Raw genomic sequence first — 19,626 nt, forward strand, 5'->3', positions numbered from 1 at the left:
TTCTGCCTTTTAGAGGAACATTCTGGGAACTAACAGAAAACATCAGTAGAACTTTGTGAGAACGTCAGGGCTCGGTCCATCATTGCTTTGTTAGGAGCTGTTCTGTTCCAGATTGTTCTCCTTATTCCACCAACTTTAAAGGAAACGAACTGAAAATCTGGAAAAATTCACCAACAAACAGTTTAAAAAGTGAGAACAAACCTTTGGGCTGTTGGATCTCAGACTTACAGCATGTTTATTCTTAAACCGTATTTTTTAGAGATCTCTGCGGTCCTGATGAGACAAAGCTCAGAATAAAGCAGATTAAGGAACTCCTGTTTTGGCCACTAGTTCTGTAATTAGTTTAGTCAGGAAAGGCCTCGTCTATCTGCTGAGCTTAGGATCACGTCTTTCTGAGGACACTTCCAGCTCCAGGCTGTCAGACAGCATCGATCATTTCTGCCTTATTTCACTCTATTTTCCGTACGGTTCTCGTCTTCCTTCTGTGTGAACCTTGGGCACGAGATTTAGAGAGAATTAAAGAGGAAAGAGACGAGGAGCGTGGGGGAGTTTCTGAGAAGAATACCAAAGGCCACAGAGACAGGAGGATGATGGGGAGAAACAGGGTGAGTTTGTGTGATAAAGAGGTGTCTGAAATCAGATATCAGAAGGATTTATTTATTTTGCAACAAGATGGAGGGGAGGAGAGGCCTTTAGAAAGAGTTTTCAGCATGGAGGTAGCGCTCTGAGAGATTTCAAGGCCAGAGAAATTTGACAAAAGTAGGAGGGAGAGGGAAAAAAAGCAGCTCTTTCTATATTTTTTTCATTATCAATCCTCAAAACAAATAATTTTTTTCTACAGAGAGAGAGGAGGGGTGGAGGGGGTTGTGGTAGTTGATTTTTCTTTTTCCTTCTTCTTCTTCTGTGTTATTTTTCCTCCTCTTCTCTTTTCTCCTTATTTTTCAACAGATGTAAAAATGATTGAAATCCCAGCAGGCCTCATTACCGTGGTCCTCCAGAGAGCCGGGGCAGGGCTTAAGGTCTTCAAGTAACGATTGAAACATGATTTGTATTAAAGCCAACGATCTTCCCTCGCCAGAGCATCAAATTAGCGAGAACCTCTGGTGAAGAAAGGAAGAGATATCGCCAAAATGTAATTGTCTCCGACGCTCCGAGCAGTGGATGACGGGAAAGTTTACGGAATACTCAGGAAGACTTCTGTCTGATGTGAAGATGAACAACACGTCGTCTCATCACAGTCCAGGACGTCCACGGATGCACATACATGAAGGTTTATTGTCTGCGGATGAACGGAGTGAACAAGCTGGAAGTGTTTGATGGATGAAGTCCCAGAGGAAAAGCCTCCAGTTCCGTCTGCCTCTGAATAATCAAGGCTTTGTTTTTCCTGTTTGTTAATCGGTGGGATTTAACCTTACAAATCCCACATCTTTGAGTCAGACAACGTTATTTCTTCAGAAACCTCAAGTCAGACTCTGCATGATGTATTTCTGCACTTTTATCCACATTAGCAGCCATCAGTGACTGTCTGTTAAAATGGAGCATCAGGACTGGAATATTCCAATCAGACTCAAAAAGCTGAGATCTGTTCCTGTGTTCTAACGTGTTCTACGAGTTAGACACACTTTACAACAGACACAAGTCCAAGAACAGGATATTTTTTGCTCATGCAAGTACATTTTGAGTTTATTAAAAGAAACTACCAGCAGCACCTTGAAAATCCATTTTCTTCCAATGTATGGTTAAAAACTTCAAATATGGCTGCCTGGACTACACTTGTACCTCACTGCTAATAAGCTAAACTTAAGTTAAAAACTTCAACTCAATTTGCTCCTCAAAAATGTTATTTTCTTCTATGAACATTTCTGAAAAACCAAGCTGCCACGGAACATTAGTGCTGGATCGTCTACAAGTTCTAATAAACTCTGAAGGAACCTCAAAGTCCTTGTCAGAACGTGTCAGTAGAAGATTGAGGTTTGCGTTCTGTGTGGAACCTTTATTCTTTGATTTTAGATTTCAGGAATCAACATTACTTGGATCTGTTCAGGAAAACAGCCCAGTTTGTGTCCAGTCCATTACATGACCGATTCACTGAAAAGACGTGTTGATTCAAAATGTATCTGTAGAACATCCCAGACAAATGCAATTTACAATGAGAATGTAGTTTAGTTTTACAGAAAGATAATTTGAGAACAAACAAACTGAACTGATGGTAAAAACAGAAAAAAATCCAGCAGGTAAGAACCTAAAGACTTCATGGAACTGTGGATTAATAGCACACCTTTGCAGCACTTCAATAGAATTAGGTTCTACTTGTCACTAGAAGAACCAATTAGAACTGTAAACTGATGTACAGTTTCTACACTTTTCCAGCTTTTCACATGTAATTTTACCAATAAGATAAGCTGCTGCTGACCCCGCCCACTTCAGGAAGAAAACTCTCTCTGTGATTGGCAGAACAGAAAAAACAGTTGACCTCTAGAAGAACAAATAACTATAAACTCACATGAGGTTAAAGTTTCTACACTTAACAAACTTTTTACACGTGATTTTACAGCATTTAAATAAAACAGGCGATGTTAAGGTCAGACTGAGGGTCCGAGGCGGCTACAATAAAACACCAATAACGGTAAAAACTTCATTTTCATGATACGAAGCTGAAGGAACCACAGATTTACAGGGACACAGAGTGAATATGGAACTTAAATTCACCACACAAATGAAAACAGCCTCATTATTTCAGGAACGGTTAAAGCAGCTTTCATCACATCTGATTCATTTCTCTTCCATTTAAAAAGATGAGTTACATTTAAGATGCTAAAGGATTTTACAGTCAATATCTGTGAATATAAACAGCTTTCCCTCAGTAACTGGAGTACTAAAGCTGAACTGTGTGATCAGGACAAGAGTGGTTTTTCAATTTCTACCTGCAGATATGAAGGCGTCGCAGCGGTTCAGATACCAGTGCTGTATTTCTAGGTATTTTTAGGTGCAGTCCTGCAGCGCTGCTGTCAAAACTGCTGAAAGGAAACAACTGTGGATACATGCACTGAAGTCAGGAACAGAAAAAGACAAAGAGAAAAGTTAGACTTGGGGAGCTGGAGAATGGAAAGGAAGGAAAGAAGCTGGTGTAGAAGGTGAGATGTGCTGCAGAAGAAGAATGGGACCAACGATAGGAAGATGTGGATGTAAAGAAGATCAGGATGAAGTGACGTAAAGAAGATCAGGATGAAGTGATGTAAAGAAGATCAGGATGAAGTGACGTAAAGAAGATCAGGATGAAGTGATGTAAAGAAGATCAGGATGAAGTGATGTAAAGAAGATCAGGATGAAGTGATGTAAAGAAGATCAGGATGAAGTGATGTAAAGAAGATCAGGATGAAGTGATGTAAAGAAGATCAGGATGAAGTGACGTAAAGAAGATCAGGATGAAGTGATGTAAAGAAGATCAGGATGAAGTGATGTAAAGAAGATCAGGATGAAGTGACGTAAAGAAGATCAGGATGAAGTGACGTAAAGAAGATCAGGATGAAGTGACGTAAAGAAGATCAGGATGAAGTGACGTAAAGAAGATCAGGATGAAGTGACGTAAAGAAGATCAGGATGAAGTGACGTAAAGAAGATCAGGATGAAGTGACGTAAAGAAGATCAGGATGAAGTGACGTAAAGAAGATCAGGATGAAGTGACGTAAAGAAGATCAGGATGAAGTGACGTAAAGAAGATCAGGATGAAGTGACGTAAAGAAGATCAGGATGAAGTGACGTAAAGAAGATCAGGATGAAGTGATGTAAAGAAGATCAGGATTCCTTGATGTAATAGCTTCGGTCTTCTGTTCTCTCTGCGCCTTCCTTCCATTTCTGTCTTCATTCCATCAGCCAAATCCTCCCCGTCTCACAAACAGTCACTTAACAGGTTAATAAAATGTCATTAGAAGGAGAATTCAATCAGAAAGTAGTTCCCCACACTTCTTCACCTTTTCTTTCTTCCCTCCTGTTTGACTTTTCTTGTCTTTCACCTCCTCCTTCCCTCTCCTGACCCCGAGGCGAGTCCAGAGGGGATCGAAGAGAAAAGGCAAAGAGGGAGGAAAAGAAAAGAGGAGAGAAAGTAACTCTCATGTCACTCACTCCTCCTTCCACTGCTCCTCACGTCTCCCTGTTTGTCTGCATGAATGAGGAGCTTTGAAGGGGAGAAAAGGAGTCGGTATCGATCGGTGCTGTGAAAGATGCAGGCCGGGTAAAGCCAGACCCCCGCTGCATTGTGAACGCCTCCCACCTCCATCGCACCGGCGGATCGATAAACTCCCGACTCGGAGTGGATCTGGGCTCGAGGAGGAAGATGAGGAGGAGGAGGAGGAGGATGGTTTCCACAGCCGAGGAGCGATGAGCACAACGACTGAGAGTGATGGACAGGCCGACATAAAGCAGCATCTGACCTGATTTAAAAAAAAAAAACAAGTCAGACACGAACAGATTCTACATTTACAGAACATTCCTGCTGACTCGGTTAAAATGCAAAACCATCTGTGAAGGAAAACAGACAAACGTTTTTCTGTTAAAGAAAAACACAAAGACCAGCAGCTTTCTGTCAAACCTAACAAACAGTCTGCAGTCATTCTGCTCATTTCTCAGTTCGATTCTGCACTTCATCCCTCACATTAGAACTGTGAGTAAAGGAGGAACAAACACAGAAACCCGTCTCTCCACCGGGCCGGTTCCAGAGCCTCAATAAGCTCCAGGTCTTTGTGTTTCCACCAATGAAGCACCAAACTAGCACCTGGTTCTTGTTTAGTCTAAGCAGCAGTTATTTAAGATAATGACACATCTTTGCTGCAGGTCTGTCATTTGTGTTCAAACAGTTGAACTCTGTGTTCCACATTAAATTGTTCTAACTCTACTGTAATGTAACGACATGCACAGCTGTCTGTACAAACGTAGCAAATTTCATGCATTTCTTGATAGTATCTTGTTTATCATCGCCTGTTCTGCCCCTTTTCTCGAAATTAATGGACATCTGACACGTCCCCTTGTTTTTTAATTTTTCTGTCATACATGCCACACATATGCTTCATGTTACCGTGGTTCTATAATCTCTGGTTTTAAGTACTGTTTCACACAGAAACCAATGAGCTGCTGCTGTCCCCAACCCTTCAGGAAGAAAACTCTGTGATTGACAACGCAGAGAAAACACTTGACCTCCACCTGGACCAGCTGCATATCTGTCTGTAGAAGAACAAAGTAGAATCCTAAACTCAGATTTTTACAGTGACACAGCTGCTGCAGCCAAAGAATTGTGTAAAAATGGAGGTTTGTTATCTAAGAGCCAGGGTTTGGTTTTAATTATCATCTCAAATCATGAAGCCAAGAACTATTCTCATGGTGACGTGAGCTGGATTGTTTCCATCGGTGTTTGCCGTCTTCTTCTTCCACGCTCTTTACTGCCACCAAATGACAGCTTAGCGGTAACGACCGCATCGTCTCTGCTGCTTACATCTTTGGATATGAACATGCAAAACAAACAGCCTGCTGCATACCTGCACTAGTCATCAAGACCAATTTGTAAAAGTCTGAGAACAAAGTAAGAAGCCATAGAACCTGCAGGAAGAACATCAAGTTTTAACTGAAACTTTTGTCGCGACCGCTCTGAACAACAGCAGTCAGATCAGAAGTGTTTCATCACGTAGACAGAAGCATCTTAAATAAAAAAATACATGTTGTGCTTCACTGATTTACTGCTTCTGTCATCATTGTTCATAGATCGTTTCATAAGTCAGCAGGAGTCCTGAATGCTTCAAACAATTACAGATATGTTGTGTATTAATGATTCCTATGTATAGAACGGTGCATGCAGCATCTTACATTATGCAACTTTTAGCACCATTATCTGTCCATGCCGTCTCAAAGGAAACTCCCCGTTTCATCATTGTTTCTCTGCAAAAGGCCTCATTTTCATTTAACAAGTGAAACACCTTGGAATCAGCTCGTTAGGCGTGAATTCAAGGCAGTGATTGAGAAGCGCTGAGGGAGAAAAGCAGGAGTCTGACTGTGCCGGTTGGTGGATTATGACTTTATCCAGTGCTAATGAGGGCGGCTCAGCTCTGAATCCCTTCTCCAAATCAATAAAGAGCGCTAATAAGAGCCGGGCGGTTACAGGCTTAGCAGAGATCACAGCAGGCCGAGGGAGGCTGCGATGGCAGGACAGCGAGCCCAGTCCGATGGACGCTATCTGAGGTAACAGAGACAGGAAGCTCTGGGGGAAGGAGGTATGAGTGGAAAATTTAAAAAAATACAGTCGAATTATGTGTTAAAACACGCAGCTGATAGTGTATGATGAAATAAACAAGCACTGTTTGTGTATTATGTCCTTTGTGAACATGCTCTTTTGTGTTTTCTCAGTAAAGATAAAAACAGCGAATACATGACTGATACAGAAAGACATGGACACAAAACAGCACAAATATGTCTTCATCATCATGTAAAAATCACAAACTGTGTTCTTTGTTGGAACCACCTTCATGCTGGAATAATGTAAAAACAAGCCAATCAGCAGGTGGGATTGGAGAGTCAGGATGTCGCTTAAAATGTCAGAAAGTAGAGTGAAAAAGATCTTTTAGTCCTCAGGGTTAGTTTTCTATCATGTTCCTGCCCAGTGCCCCCAAACTAAGCTCTTTAAAATATGTGTCTGACGCTGCTTTAGGTTGTTTGTTTAGTTTTTAATGCATGCAGCCAAGCATGAAATGACAGAATCCCTGATCAGTCAGTTCCTTTGTAAACCTCCTGATCTCACTGCTGTACTTCAGGTTATCCAGCAGTTTTCTGCCATGCATTTGCTTTCTATTTATTTCTATTAATCCATCAAGCATGCCATTAACTTTGCCTTGGAGGGCATCAAAATCAGTTGGAAGCTGCAGTTCTGCTGCACTGCCTCTGGACGGGATGTAATAGGTGATCATGTTCTCTGCAAACACTGAACCAGACATGAAAGACTCTGAAATACCCGATGAAAGATGTTCATCAGCTTCCATGGAGTCACTAGCTTCGATGCTTGTGACCTCAGAGTGACTCGACTCTGGTTTAAGATCTGTCAAAACTCAGGCTCTTTTTTCTTAAATGCATTCTTCAGGTTGGTCATTATTTTTTCAAACTGTTTCTTCACAACCTGGGAAATGTGACATTTGCGAGTTCTTTGCGTTTGTCTGATTCATGCCTCGCTAGCAGCGCCATCAGAGTATCTGTGAAAGTGGCAGGACTCAGCGCTGTGTTTAAAGTACACGGTGTGAAAAGGAAGGGATCCAGGACTGTTCCTTGTGGAGCTCCAGTACTGCTCAGTAATGCAGGGACTAAGTTAGCGTTTGGATGGATGTGTGGCGCTGCACTCCGACCTTACGGCTCCTTATCCAGGATCCAACAGGAACAATTAACATTAACATTATATTAACCAATTATATTAACCAATTTAAGATAGATCTTTGGTAGCCGTTAAACCCAGACAGTTAGATATTTCTGCATTTCTGCACACAGTGAGCTCAGAGAGTCATTCTGATGTTACATATCTGCATGATAAACAACAGTAAGAAAGGGAGAGGGTGGAGGAGAGGTTTTTTTTTAGCAAACATCTCCGTCTTTGTTGTCCGTTGCAGATAGAAGTGTCAATCCCCCCGAAAACCGCCAGACTCTCAGGGGGGAGGCGGGAGAGAAAGAGGGTCTGTGTGTGGATGGTGCCTTGATCAAGCCTTAATCCAGGGAATAACACACACACACACACAAACACACACACACACACACACACACACACACACACACACACACACACACACACACACACACACACACACTCGTCCCACTTCGGCCTGATCTATGCAAACAGCATCTCTGCATGGTAAACAGCTTTTTCCTTTCAGAGGAACGGGAGGACGAGTGTCATCTGCTGCACAGCTGTAATTTAAAGTGGCTCATTTGGCCTCAATTAGTTCAAATGAAAACATTCTGAAATTCTGAACCAAAAATCTCTCCAAACTTAACCGAGACTGTTTGTTCCCAGTCAGTTAGGCGTCATTAGCCAGAAGAAATACACAAAATAACCATAAAAAGCTCATTTTACACAGACACCAGCCATACTTTATGATCGTTTTCAACCAGCTGCATGTTTTCCTGCTGGAAGTCACAGAATATTGTGTATTAATGGCAGAACTCTATTCTGTTGTAACCTGGACAGAAGTCTGAAATCTGCTACACAAAGCTCCCATTTGTTTCCCAGGCTTGTTCCTACTCAGTTTGAATTTGAGTTTCTCCTTGGGTTTTCTTGAATTTTCTGAATTGCATTTCATTATTTGGAGTCCTGCACAGTTTCTTAGTGTTTTATTAACACACTACAATTCAACACAAAGTACTCAACATGAAACTAGAATTCACAAAATATATCATCAGTTGTTCCACCAGTTTTTGCAAAATACTTGTCAGCTATTTATTTATTTTAAAATGTTTCCCCTTCTTTTCTTTCTGAGCATCAATTAGAGAACTCACAGTAACCCAAAGTCTTTTATTTTTTAACTATTAAAACTATCTATTCCAGTAAAATTCAACATTCTGCCCTATAAAGGGAATGAATTTTATAAAGATAGGCTCATCTAAAAGTAGAAAGTGTCCCTCACACAGTCATTAGTAATTAAACCAACTAAGAAATGATCGTTAAACTTGAAAACCTATTTTCAGATCTGTCTCTACGGAAGCCTGGAAGCTCCTCCTGAGTTCAAATGTACAAACTGCATTGTAATATTTGAACTAGTGTGTATGTTTTAGTGTTTTAACGGACCGTTTTCACCGTTTTTTGGACAATGATTTGTTGGCCTTCTTCTTCATGTTGGTGTTTTCTGGTGTTTTATCATTTCTGAGCTGCAGCGTGAGGCAGAACGTTATGAGTCCTGTAAACTGATAGAAGGTGAGAGGAAAGTGAAGGACACCAGTAAGAGACAGAACTAGTAAAGGAAAAAGACAGAAAAGGAGTTGCTGAGAGGCAGAAGAAGAAGAACGATGAAGTGACTGAAAGAAAACGGCTGGAAAGAGGAGATGGGAAAACAGAAGACAGAAAGCGGGATGGAAATTTAAAAACCGTGGACGGACGGAGCAGCAGCGGGGTTAAAATTCTTTCAGATCAGGTACACATAATAGGCCTCGTTAATATTCATAGTTTCCTCAGGTACAGCGAAGGTTAAATTTTACTTACTTTTCAACTCTCATTACTAATACATGACGGCAATAAGAATATTCAAAGCGGACGGGTGACCAAAGGTTGATGAGAACCGTCCCTTTCCTCTGACATTTAAACACATTACCATTTCAGGGGCCCTTCCTCTCAATCGCAGCCGCCAGAATAAATTGCCAGCTAATCACGACTGGGTTCCCCGCCTGAATGATGATATCCAGAGTTCTCCCCTCCTCCATTAGAACCCAGGATGAGAAAATACCTCATCTATCCGTCCGTTAGTCAGAGGGTTAGCAGAGTTCTGTACAGAACATTTATAGCAGGAAATCCCTCATTTATAACCAGCTAATGCAGAATAATTAAAGGTAGAAAGACAACAGAACTGAAATGAGCTGCTTCAGTTCGTAGCGTGCAGTTAAGTTCACTTTATCACATTAAGTTCTGTTAACGCCACTGGTTTAAGTCAGACCACCTTAAATCATTTGATTCCTGATAAACAATTTTTTACTGCTGCAAATTAATTTTAGGCACAATTTGACTGACTCTGTTCACACGCTTAATTAAATGCATGGATGCAAAGTAAAAATGACTCGTTTCTTATGGCTTCGGTTGACCTGATAACGCTGAAAATTAAAGCAACTTAATATTTTGTATAATTTAAACTAAAATTTCTGCATTTTTAGGTTTAAAACTTAATTTAAATTGTGCTAACTTAGTGGAACTGTCGTCATGTTCCTTCACCTGGAGGTCAGGATTTAAAGTCCTAAAGAAGTAAGTAAAGATTATTGGAATTAAATACTGAACACTTTCAGAAATCCTTCTAAACAACATGAAAGCACTCATTGGAACAATGAATAATCGAGAGAAAAACTCGTGTTTGTGCTGCCAAATATTAAATTAACACTTTACCTCAAATTAATTTTGAAGAACTGGAAGTTTCAGATTTTTCCAACTCTGAACAGAAGTTCCAGGAATCTCTTCACACTCATTAATTAAATGCATGGATGCAAGATGAACAACATAATAATTTATGTGTTTAGATAAAGCATTTCACTTCATTTTGGTGGGTTCAGTTATAATAATGCTGGTAACTGCATCAGATTCATATTTTCAGCATCAGTTGGTTTAAAACTAAATACAAGTTTAGGCAGCTTAATGAAAATGACTCCATAGCTCCAGTTTTCTTCACCGTGAGGACGGCATTTCTACTTCTGTACCTTTAAACAATGAAGTTTATTTATTTGATCTGAAATGATTCTTGTGATTCAATCCACAATATTTAAAAATGATTTTAAACAACTTGAAAATAGTATTTAAAGACTAATCAGTTTGTGTAGTCGTTATTAAAGGTTGGCTAAATAAAGATGTTTCAAAAATGTCTGGTTCTCAGAAGAACACTGAGAACTTTCAGAAACATTGTGGGAATGTTTTCTAGACTCTATAACTCAGTAACATTCCCAAACAACCTGAGAACACCCAGCAGCCAGAACGTTCCACTTTTATTAATATATCACATCACAGGAACGTTTTAGAACATCTGAGACCGTGATACATTTTTAACACGTTTTTGAACATTGGTTTGAAAACGTTCCTCCTTTGTCAGTGAGGAACATCATCTGTGTTCCTGACATCTTAACTTTATAGGAACGTTATTGGAAATGAAAATCTCACTGAGAGGATCTTTGAACATTTTCCTATAAAAAATATGATTAAAAACTTGCAGGTAATGTTGTGGGAACGTTCTCTGACAGTTGGGGTGGTTTAATGTTGAATCAAACTAAAAAATGTTCTAAAACCTGAGCAGCCGAAGCCTCAGAGGCGATCAGAAGTGTTCAGGTTTTCAGAACGACAGACGGTTCTGCTCTGACATGTCGGCGCTTCAGGTGAACAAACAGGAACAAAACTCTCCCCATCAGGACCAGTCAGCATCACACAGAGCAGTCTGTCACCCCGAGGCAGTCGCCACGGCAACAGGAGGGATGACAGGACAGGAGGGAGGCCAGGTGGCAGCAGAAGCACCCACCTGAACACTTTACTGCACCGGAAAACATCAGAGTAGGATCAGATATGAGCCAAAGACAGAAATGCAGCCCGGTGTCTGAACACATGTTGTCCTGATGAGGCTGATCAGGAGCTCCTAGAATCTGAGAATCAGCTTCATAAAAACAATCTGTTCAGTTCACATTTACAAAGAACAACTGGAACTAACTGGATTCTGACTCATTCTTTGAGGTTTTATTGAACATCATGTGAGGACTTGAAGGTCTTCATGTATGAACACACTCAGTCACAAACACACACACACTCCTCCGTTTTCCACGACGCATAGACTCCAGAGCATTTTACGGAGTATTTTCCTGTGTTTGCCACTAACTTGTACTTTCCTCTCTGTTTGGTTTCACGCTGGGCAGCGGCTCGGCAGTTTGTTTTCTACTTGAGTGACAGTCGCTAGTATCTGAAGATGAGTTTTAGTCCGGCGTCGACTTCAAGGCTTTCTTTGAACTGATCAAAGTGAAACAGTGATGAAGTCAAAGCGTCCTTCTGGACAGAGTTTAAGGAGGCAACAGAATCATCACACACCTCCTTTCAGCTCCACTCGGTGCCGGCAGGTTCTGCTCGGTTCTTCAGATCCAACGTTTCCTGACAGGATAAGATGCTGAAGGAGCATAAATTCTTCTCCAGTATTTCTGTAAATCTGGTTCTGGGTTTCATAATATTTTCACTTCGGACAAACACGTCTGCTAAATGAAATTGTAGAACTTTAGACATGATAGAAGAAACAGAGAAACCTGTTTGTCTTCACTACACACATATTTTTGATCTTATCCATGCACTTCATCCCGATTTAATCAGCTGTAGTTGTACTCTTCTTCAAGGATACTTATTGTCTTTGCTTTAATGCAACATTCTTCTTTTACAGGCTCATTTTGAAGTGAACTGGTTTCACAGGAGCTGATCAGAAACAGGACATGGAGTAGACGCTGTGGTTGGTATCATCAGGGACTTTCTGAGGTAAAGATCCACCAATTGTTCCTCTTAAAAAGCCACCTGTGCTGACGTGGTGAAGCTGTAAGTGTCTGTAGAAGTATCACTGTGAATATGCCTTTTAATGTCATTTCAGAGCAAAGACACAGAACTTCTTCAGATTTTATGTCCGAGTGAGCATTGACCCTGCAATTTTATTTTATTTCTTCCCGTTGGTTTGATTGGAGGCCAAATAACAGCCATGAGGTGTTACTAAGGGGTCAGACCTGCTCTAACTGGTATCTTAACATTTCATGTCTAACATGGCATGTTCCTTAGTTGGTGTAATAACGCAGCCCTGAAAGCCTGACGTGAGTAGAAATGAAATGTAGAACACGTCACCGTGTCCTGTTAGAGGTTCCATGTATACACGTGTGTTCTGGTTCCTCAGAGGCAGGAAAAGATCATATCAATGTTCCTGAAACAAGGAAACGATGTTTAAAAAATTACAAATAAATCTGCTGAAAATGTGGATGTTGGTGTCCGTGTTTTACCATGTTTACAAGTTCTAGAATGTTCTAGGAGAATTAAAGATGTTCTAAAAAGGTTTGGTGGAAAGGTTGGTAGACCGTTATGCCCTAACAGAGAACGTTCTCGCTTTGTTGTCGTGTTACACTGAGGAACATTGGAGGATTCCAGAATGCGTTCTCTCAGTAACATCCTCAGAACATCCTCAGAACACTGCAGCCAGAACGTTCCATCTTTGTTAAAGAACGTTGTGTCATCTTTGAGGACGTTCCTTCTCTATTGTCAGAGAACATTGTGAGAATGTCTTACAGAAGAAAGTTCCTTCAACGTTGCAGCCAGAACGTTCCACACCGTTATGAGCGTATGACATTACGGAAACGTCCAATGAAGAACGTTCTGTCATCTGAGGTCTGTTTAAATATTTCTGGAATATTGCATTTGGAATATTCTTGTTTTTGTTGTTTTTGTGGAAATGTCCGATAGAGGAACGTTCTATAACGTGTTCCCTCAACCAAAAATGTTTTTTATGTGACATTAAAGGAACTAAATGTTGCACTGAGGATGTTTTTATTGTGTCCTCTTGTGGAACATTGTGGGAACTTTTTAGAGATTCTACAATGTGTTCCCTTAACGACATTTCCAAAACATCCTCAGAGCATAGCAGCCAGAACGTTCCACCGCTCATCTATCCCAGTAGAGGAACGTCTTAAAACATTTTGTCATCTGAGGTTTTAAAAACACCAAATATTGTGTTGATAACATCTTTACTTTGCTATCGTCATGGAAACATCTTGTAGAAGTTGTGTTCCTTCAACAAAAAGGTCAAATGTTCCACCTTTAATAACGTGATGAAGAGACGTTCTGTCATCCGAGGTCTTGACAACATGTGGAGAACGTTTTTTGAATGGCAGGACTGAGAGCGTGCACGTGAGGACAACTTAGAAGGAGATGACCGGAACCTAAAGGCATAAAACATGGTTTCACTACAGCGGGCGTTAAATCAGACAGCTGATGGGCTGCAGGAACGTTTCTGGTAGTTTCACCTCTAAGATTAGACTGAGGTGAACTCTGAAGATGAATCCAGGTAAAGTGTCTCAGATTCTGACTTTATTCGGCTTCATCTTCTCTGGTCCACAAACTTTGCGTCCGTTGAATCCCAGCTCGCCTGTTTTCACTTAAAGAAGCTCTCAGACTGACAGGCCGATATCTGAGCGTTTAAACCAAACTACCAGCAAATTAATTTTTCATCCTTTCTTATCGGTGACTGATGGGCCGCCGGGTCCCTCCCCAAAAAAACCCTCGGTGTCCCCGCGGGCGACTCCTGCAGCCGCGGGAAACCGAGGTTTTCATCCTAAACGGCGGTAAATGGCTCGCCGCACAAATAATGCATAAACAGCTGTTTTGCCCAAGTAAGTTATCCTCTTAAAAGATTCAGAACCCTCTCTCTCTCTCCTGCTCTCCCTCACTCAGTTAATTCATCAATTTCTTATGATAGCAACAGTTCTGCTTCGGCGGGTGTTAAGTACCAATTAGAGGGCGGGTTCCCCTCGGTCCGTTCTGCCACACCTCTCCTCCTCCTCTTACAACTCTTCCTTTCCTCCTCCTCCGTCCATCCCTCGTTCATCTCCCAGCCGTCCCGTCTTCTTCCACCCAGCTGCTTCCTTCGTGTCGATCAAATCCCCTTTTTTCAGAAGATTTTTCTCGAGTCTTTATTAACTTTTTAGCACTTTTAAATTATTTATTCCGGATAATCGCTGATCAAAAAACAAACATCAATCTAGGAAAAAACTTCTAGTGTGGCAAAGTTGCCCGTTTTGCTCGACACTTGGACAGAAATGCTTTGCTCTCGAACACCTGAACCTGAAATCAGTCACTTTCCTGCTTTCCATGGATAAAACCGCTGGTGGACAACAGATGGCGGCCTTCATTTAACTGTGTCTGTGTGTTTCTGTGTAAAATCGAAGGTTTTGATTATGGGGGAAGATGAAGTGAGTGTTTTTTTTGTTTTTCCTCCTGGTAGAAGCTTTATAATTAGCCAGGAGAGGCGGGGCAGGCGTCCATCCTGGTTTCTGAAGTGCTGCCACTTGGCCTCGCCGTCGTCTTCAGGCTCCTGCAGATCAGACTGTTGTGTCGTCTTCTGTCTCTCGAGCCTCTCAGATGTCATCGCCAAACTGCTGCTCTCAAGAAAAAAAGAGAGAAACCCTCCTGCCAACCAGAACGCATGCACATCACCAGCTCCAGCACGGAGGCAAAATGGTAGAAGGACTCAAACGGAATAAAAAAACTCCTTCAGCTTCGTTTAAAATCCAACCACGGCCTTCGCTCATCTGTATGTCACGCCTGTCACCCGCTCGGTTTGACGGAAAACAGTAAATATTTCACTGTTTATCAGGATTTAGCAGAACATCAAGGCCGACAGATTCAGTCACAGCAGCTTCAAAATCTCAAATAAGAGTTCAGGGGCGAGCTGAAAACACGAAGAATGAAGCAAAAATGTTCAGAAACGATGGAGTTTTTAGTATGGTGGAAAATTTTAAGTTTAACATCACCATTTACAAATGTAATATCCCAAAAACTCATGTTATTTTACATAAATTTCAGGTACTTTGAGTGTTTTCGCAGTGTTTCTTATTCTGACTTATAGCTATGCTTGTTTTATTGTCATAAATACCAACAATGAGAGAATGGTGGTGATATCTTTGGTCTGGGCTCTAAATCAGTGGTCCTACATGCACTGAGAGACAGGTTCAAGAATGGACGTTGTCATGGTGACCAAAGACAAGCTGCCATAAAATTCTGAGTGATCCTCTCACAGTGTGATGCTGCTGGACCGTTTCGATGTGATTGTAGGGTTCATGTTTGGCTAGTTTCCCTGTGATTGTAGGGTTCATGTTTGGCTAGTTTCCCTGTGATTGTAGGGTTCATGTTTGGCTAGTTTTCCTGTGATTGTAGGGTTCATGTTTGGCTAGTTTCCCTGTGATTGTAGGGCTCATGTCTGGCTAGTTTCCCTGTGATTGTAGGGTTCATGTTTGGTTAGTTTCCCTGTGATTGTAGGGCTCATGTTTGGCTAGTTTCCCTGTGATTGTAGGGTTCATGTTTGGTTAGTTTCCCTGTGATTGTAGGGTTCATGTTTGGCTAGTTTCCCTGTGATTGTAGGGTTCATGTCTGGCTAGTTTCCCTGTGATTGTAGGGTTCATGTCTGGCTAGTTTCCCTGTGATTGTAGGGTTCATGTTTGACTAGTTTTCCTGTGATTGTAGGGTTCATGTCTGGCTAGTTTCCCTGTGATTGTAGGGTTCATGTGTGGCTAGTTTCCCTGTGATTGTAGGGTTCATGTCTGGCTAGTTTCCCTGTGATTGTAGGGTTCACGTTTGGCTAGTTTCCCTGTGATTGTAGGGCTCATGTGTGGCTAGTTTCCCTGTGATTGTAGGGTTCATGTCTGGCTAGTTTCCCTGTGATTGTAGGGTTCATGTCTGGCTAGTTTCCCTGTGATTGTAGGGTTCATGTCTGGCTAGTTTCCCTGTGATTGTAGGGTTCACGTTTGGCTAGTTTCCCTGTGATTGTAGGGTTCACGTTTGGCTAGTTTCCCTAGATTCATGTCGTACAGTGGAGCAATCTGTGAACTTATAGATTGTTAAAATCACACAGTGTGTAGAGGCCTTAAGACATTTCCACAATGATAACTCAGAAGGGATGTTCTCAAAGTCACGTTCATAAAATGTTTTCCAGATCAGAGCTCAGATGACAAAATGCACACATTCGTAAACATGTAATATGAACATATGAACTGCTGCAGGATTCAGTGTTTTATGCAGTTTAATCTTCACACCAAATAATGTTTTCAATCCTTCCAGGAAAGTTCCTTAAAGCTCCTCTCTCATTGTGTGCTTCCTCAGTGTGGCACATTTTCATAATTAAGACAAATATTTACAATGCTGCCTTTTCAGTTCTGCCATCCAAACAGTGCCCTGTTTCTTTCTGCCGTCTCGTTCTATTTTCTCCATCCGACGTGGGGTTAAAAGAGATCTTCTTCTCCAATCAGATGATCTCCTCCGCTGTGTGTCGGGAGCCGAGGGACGAGCCAAACCAAGAATATAAAACCCATCTTTGAAACTGTCCCCAGATTCTGGGAGCCTTTCAAGTGCGCCATCTAGATTCATTTACTGCCCCTTTCATGTTGGAAATTTGGTTTCATCATGGCAATTAGGCCTTTCGTGTCCCGACCAATTATTCCATTAAATTAACGGCTCTTCCAGGATAATAAGGGCTGTAATTGATTTTCTGTGGGTAGCTCTGGCTCTGCTGTGTTGTTACACCTCATTTAAAGGGGCTTTTCTACCATCTTGCCCTCATTAGCGCTTCACTGAGGAGTGTTCGCCGGCAAATCAACATCCGAGCTGTGTAAAGTAATTTGTCAAACACCGGCTTTAATGAAATACACGGAGGAATCCACGACACAAATTTGTTCCACCCTTTGTTGTCTCTTCGCAGACCGCCATCGCTGAGCTGCTGACGTACGATTTTTACATCAAAAAAAGAAAAAAGAAAAGATTTTGAGAACAGAAAAGGAAATAAAAGTGCAGAGGAGGGGAAGAGGTAGGAAAAGGCGGAAAAGGCGAGGAGTTGGGTGGTGTTGGAAGGGGTTAAATGAATCATTCATTAGGTCCACAGAGGAAGGAGGAGGAGGAGGTTGTTCAAAGGAGAACGCCGTTGATTTTTTTTCCTTCTCTGCCTCATCCAGTAGAAGCAGGAGGTCGGTCGCAGGGGGAGGCCCAGGGGATCCGGGCCCATCTCCAGCCGAGAGACGGGCGTCGGGTTCGGTACAGGATCCAGCCCCCCTTCAGCGCCGCCCTGGGCTCAGGGGGTCGGCCTCCACTTCCTCTAATGAAGCCCTCGGCCTCCTCACCGCCAGCTGCTGGGAAATGGAAATGCTGCAAAAAGTGGCAAAATTTTTATCCAGAAGTCCGTCATCATGATGATTCTTCTCTCCAAGTTTAGACAGCGGTTAGAGGAGCGAACAGGTTGGTTCTTCAAGGGTCAAACGATGCATTTAGCTTCTTTAAACGCTGCTGCTGCTCTGAAAGAAGGAAAATAATCTTTATGTGGCTGAAGACTGAGTCAGATATAGGAAATTCTGGATATTCAGATAGAATGACGAATGAACAAAGAGGATAAATATAAGTTTTCCCTGTTCAATTTTATAATCATTGCTCTTCAGTCATAATGATTTATAAAGAGATGTTTCTATATGATGCTTAAAAACTGATGCTACGTGTACACTGCTGCTCAAAAGTTTGGGGTCACCTGGACAAATTCATGTTTTCTGTGAAAAGTATAGAAAAAATATAGTTAAAAATACAGTAAAAATGTAGTAAAAATATAATACAAATACAGTAAAAATGTATTTAAAATACACTAAAAATATAGTAAAATACTGTAAAAATATAGTGAAAATATAATACAAATACAGTAAAAATACAGTTAAAATATAGTAAAATACAATGAAAATCGTTAAAAAAATACTGAAAAATATAGAAAAAATACAGTAAAAATACATTAAAAATAAGGTGAAAGTACAGTAAAAATATAATAAAAATTATAGTAAAATATGGTAAAAATACAATAAACACAAGGTAAAAAATAAAGTAAAATTATAATAAAAATACAGAAAAAAATATTTGAAACTTCTTTAATATAGAAACTGAATTGTGGCGCCCAAAAAGACACAGGATAAATCTAAAAAGCTGAATAAATGGAAATAATTCTGCTGTCTTCCAACAACAATGAGAAACTTCCCAGAAATCCTTAATAAAAATGGATTAAAAATCCCGGATAAGCCTCCACTGGCCACAACCTGACATAAAGAAAGTGACTTGAGTGAAACGAATTTTTTTAAAGAGATGCTTTCTTTTAGATAACATGAACATACATGACTGCTTTTATCACCTGGAGGGCCACAGAGGCTGCTCAGACGGCTTTGAAGATAGAATAGTATGCAGAAGTCAGAGATTATGGGCTGTTTAAATAGAAAAGGTATTAGTGTGGATCCAGCCTGAGTCTCTCCTCCTGAACATACAGCAGCTAGAAAACACACATGTAGTCTGTAACATGCAAAGCAGATTTACCAACAAATGCCGCTCTAGTTTCTTTCATTTCCTCTCATGAACCTCCACAGACCTGCTGATGAGAAGAAGACGTGTTCCTGGTGCATTCTGGGTAAAAAGCTGACGAAACCATTCCAGCTGTTTTACCCAAACCTTTTGCAGCATTTGGATCTCCATGGTCACGTTCCTCCCTCCATGCCTCCCTCAGAGGAGCTGAACACACACTGAGAGAGGCTTCTTCTCCAACGCCGCCTCGCCTCGTTCACCCACAGGCTTTGATTTCTGCAACGCTCAGCAACCAGCCGCCCATCGGCCAACACCACCGAGCTCAGGATGATCCAGATTCCTCCTTCCTATCAGCGCTGCCATCAATCCCATTTATCTAAACACAAGTTTTAAACGACAAAAACACATTAATTGTTATCATTAGACTTCTTTTTAACAAGTTAATATAAGTCTCACATGTATGCAGAGTATATATCTCTAGTTTCAGCTCGAAATAATGCACAGATTGTTGCTTCTACTAGCACTAATACACCATGTTACAGCCTTTAGAGTTTTTTAACCCTCCTGTCATCCTTCGGGTCAAATTGACCCGTTTTAAAGTTTTAAAAATGTGGGGGAAAAAAATTTTCATAGTGAAAACTTCCACATTTTCATTTTTTTTTAAAGGAAATTGTTGAACAGTTTTTGGTGGAAAAAACAAATTTAAAACATGTCTAAGAACATTCAGAAAAAAATCAACCAACATCCAGTGAATTTCACTGTCAAATTTGGGGATTTTTTATTTAAAAAAAATAAACTTTTGAGGGAAACTTTTCAGGAATTTTCTTCCT

The 19,626-nt window shown here is 41.0% G+C and overlaps 1 protein-coding gene across 1 annotated transcript in view; it reads right to left on the minus strand.

The window, feature by feature from the left end:
- Positions 1-19,626, minus strand: part of LOC127530597 (uncharacterized) — a 155,070-nt gene that overhangs the window by 132,012 nt on the left and 3,432 nt on the right. The gene's annotated exons all lie outside the window — the stretch shown is intronic.

This window comes from Acanthochromis polyacanthus, chromosome 17, assembly GCF_021347895.1.
Source record: "Acanthochromis polyacanthus isolate Apoly-LR-REF ecotype Palm Island chromosome 17, KAUST_Apoly_ChrSc, whole genome shotgun sequence".
Lineage (NCBI taxonomy): Eukaryota > Metazoa > Chordata > Actinopteri > Pomacentridae > Acanthochromis > Acanthochromis polyacanthus.